Genomic DNA, 3,945 nt, shown 5'->3' on the forward strand with positions numbered 1-3,945 from the left:
AACAAAAAAAAGGGGAGTGGTTAATCTTACAGTCCAGAAACAAGAGGACCCTAGGACCATCAAGAGAGGAACACACAAATAGAATGCGGGACCTTATCCAGAGAAGCAGCAGCGCCAGAGATGGAGGCAGAGATGGGGGCATGGAGAGGGGTAGCGGCTGAGGACTCTAGATTCATGGACTAATAAGAGAAGGACTAAGAGCTGGTGGCCAGAAGCAGACTTGCAGAATGTCCCTTTGGAGATGTAATCTATTATATATGCCTGAGAGGGTTTTTTTGTTTGTGTTTTTTAAAAAAAGCTAAAGTGGATAAAGAGAAATACTTTTAACTGATGGTATATGGAGGGGATTATAATCAATGCAATGAAAAAAAAAAAAAGAACACTTATTTCTCCACATACTAGTTTTCCACAATGGACTCTTCAATATACTAAATGCAAGAGCAACAAAAGACAAAAGAGAAAAAATAGACTTCATCCAATTAAAAATAGAGCCACCAAAGGACTTTACCAACAAACTGAAGAGACAGCCTACAGAATGAGGGAGAATACTGAGGAATCATTTATGGTAAGAGGTTAATAACCAGGACACAGAAAAGAACTCTTACCAGTCAACAATAAAAGGGATAACCATTTTTAAAAGGCGCAAAAAACTTAAACAGATATTTTACAAAAGAAGATATACAAACATCTAATAAATTCCCAAAAGGTGCTCAATGTTATTAGGGAAATCCAAATCCAAACACCACTGAGGTATCTATCACCTCACCCCAACCAGAATGACTATTATCAGAAAAACAGAAATCAAGAGTTGGAGAAAACCTGGAGACACTTTTGGTGGGATTGTAAACCAGTGCAGTCTGTGGGAAATGGGTTGTCCATTTTCAAAAAGTTACACATGCCCATTACCCAGAAATTCCTAGATATAGATATTCCTATATCTATCCCCCAAAACTTGAAAGCAGGGACCTAAATAAATGCTTTCCAACTAATGTTCACAAGCACCACTATTAATAATAGCACAAAAGTAGAAACAGCCTAAATGTTCATCAACAGATACATGGAGAGACAAAATGCAGCTTATCTATATAATGAAAGTCTTCCATCATAAAAGGAAATGAAATTCTCATAAATGCTATGACATGGATGAATCTTGAAACAATATTAAGTGAACTATATCAGATCCAGGAGGAGACAAGTATTGCACAATCCCACTTATATGAAATATCTAGAAAAGACAAATATATAGAGAGCAAATGGAATCCTGGTGTGGTGCTGTAGGATAATGCACTGGGACCGCAAGGTTGGCTTGAAACACAAGGTCGGAGGTTCAAATTCACCAGCTACTCCTTGGAAATCCTATACAGGGCCATCGTGAATGAGAACCGACTTGAAGGCACTTAACACCACCACATTGGGAGGTAATGGGTATTTCAAAGATATTATCCCAACCTTGTTGTTGTTATGTGCTGAGTTGGTTCCAACTCATAGTAACCCTGTATAGGGTTTCCAAGGAGCGACTGGTGAGCTTGAACTGCCTAGTTTGCAGTTCAAGTGCAGTAGCCCACAGTGCCACACCAGGACTCAAAAGCCTAGAGCACCTGGTATTCCCAGGTAGTCTCCCATCCAAGGACTAACCAGGCCTGACCCTGCTTAGCTTCCGAGAGCAGACAAGACCGGGTGCACTCTGGGTGGTTTGAGAAATAAAATCACATTTGAGAACTGTAGTGTGGAAAGACAGAGAAGGCTTTTTAAGATAAATGGATCTGGAGCACCTGGTTATTAATATGAAAATAAACCCAAGACTACTCCCATAACAAAATCCTGGTGGATTGTCATTCTAAATATAAAAATAAAGAGATTATGCTAATGTATTGGTGTCAGCAATGATTTCTCAATAGCACACTTAAGTTTAGACACTTTTAAACTTTTGAAATGACATACGCAGCTGCTGTTTAAATTTAGTGTCTGGATTTCTTCTTTTACGCTATGTAAAATTATACCCTTTTGTTGCTCTTTCACGTAACAGAGATGATATATACTATCTTCATTCTACAACATTACACTGGATTTAAAAGAAACATTCTCTAGTCATATTACAATAATGTTGTGAAGTGCCTTTGAGTCAGTTCTGGCCCACAGCGACCCTGTATAGGGTTTCCAAGGAGCAGCTGGTGAGCTTGAATAGCCAACCTTGCAGTCTGGCGCATTCACCCACAGCGCCACACAATTGCCACAAACATTATTTAACCAAGAATTTTAGTAGTACTTCTTCAGGTTCAGGAACTACTCACGGATTCTGATTATTTTCATCACACGTCTCCCAATTTTTTCCTCATTACCAAAATTTTCTGGACACTACCATCACCACCACCATTTTCAGCTCTGACATAGGAATATCCCCGGGTTTTGCTGCAAGAAGCCTAAAGATTTCAAACTACTTAGAAATATGGTTCATGGGTCACAGAAATTGTCACTGAACCAGTTTCCAATCCTTCAGAGATCACACACACAGTGATACTTTCTGTAAATCGCTCATAGTCTAATTTAAGGCTGTTAAGATACATCGGATTTTATACCCGAAAACTTAAGTATGGTCATATTCTTTCTCACACAAACATTTTGTCTTGTACCCCCCCAAAATTCTTTGAAACATACTGTTTTCCTCCTGAAATTGGGATAAGTGTGGTAAGCACTGGAGTCCTGGCGTAGCGCTGTGCGTTAATGCGCTGGACTGCAAGGTCAGTTTGAAGGTTGGCGGTTCAAACTCATCAGCCACTACTTGGAAACCCTGTACCGGGTCGCTATGAGTCAGAACCGACTAGACGGCACTTAACGACAAGAAATGAACATACTAACTCTAACTCATGTTTCTAATTTTCCATCTGTCTTTAAGGCCAATAACCATTTAAGAAAAACCCAAATCCATTCTTTTCGGTCGTTTCCGATTCACGACGACCCTACAGGACAGAGGAGAACTGCTGCTTAGGGTTTCCAAGGTTGTAATCAGCCACATCTTCCTCCAGCGGAGCAGCAGCTGGTGGGTTCCAGCACCAACCTGTAGGTCAGCAGCCAAGCCCTTCACCGCTACACCACCAGGGGTCGCCACCATTCACGTGCTGTTGTTAAATACTATCGCATCGGTTCCCGATTCACAGTGACCCTGTGGAGGGTATCCGAGGAACAGCTGGTGGTTTTGAACCGGCGACCTTGCGTTTCTGTCCTCCCCACAAGCTCCCTGTCTGCGTGCACAGCAACGCCGGGGAGAGGCCCCTAGGAGGAGGTGCGTTTCCAACCGGTCTCACCCCGCGCTGCCAGGAGCACGGACTGCGCATGCTCACTAACTCGGCGGCAAGCCGACGCCGCTGCTCTGAGCTCACGGCTCAGCCAGGAGCACCACGATTACCTGGGGATACGCGGATAGACGCAGATCCCTCCCACCTCCTCCAACAGCACCGCACACTCGGGCCCAAGCCGCCCCGGCCCGGTCGATGGCGGGCGGCGGCGGCGGCGGCGCCGGGAAACTCGGGCCCAGCGCGGCTCTGAGCAGCCCGCCGACAGCGGACAGGCCCGGAGAGCCCGGGTAGGTGCGGGAGGGCGTGCCTTGTAGAGCCCCCGCCCGGACCAGCACAGACACACACACCTGACTCGGAGAGGGAGCGCATCCGCTTCCGGTTCTTGGGACGCTGGGGCGGAAGGGGAGGAGCTCTGAGCAGCAGGGTTGGGTTTGCGAACGGAACAATTTTTTTAAAAAATCTAGTTTGTCTAAAATGAGTCCACCTTTTCTAAATGTATTGTTTATATTAATTGTCTCATAAGTTTGTCTATGTTTTTGTTTTCAACTCCCTTTATCGTGTTATGCCCAGAATTCAGGGTCCCCAAAGACCACCCAGGAGCCGTGTACTGATGCAAATACATAAGGGTTGTTTAATCAAGCTCGAGCCAGGT

The 3,945-nt window shown here is 44.4% G+C and overlaps 1 pseudogene; it reads right to left on the reverse strand.

The window, feature by feature from the left end:
* LOC102840447 overlaps positions 1 to 3,640 on the reverse strand; it is a 43,900-nt pseudogene extending 40,260 nt beyond the window's left edge.
* Positions 3,641 to 3,945: the final 305 nt, after the last annotated feature.

The sequence above is a fragment of the Chrysochloris asiatica genome, unplaced genomic scaffold, assembly GCF_000296735.1.
Source record: "Chrysochloris asiatica unplaced genomic scaffold, ChrAsi1.0 scaffold00530, whole genome shotgun sequence".
Taxonomy (NCBI): domain Eukaryota; kingdom Metazoa; phylum Chordata; class Mammalia; order Afrosoricida; family Chrysochloridae; genus Chrysochloris; species Chrysochloris asiatica.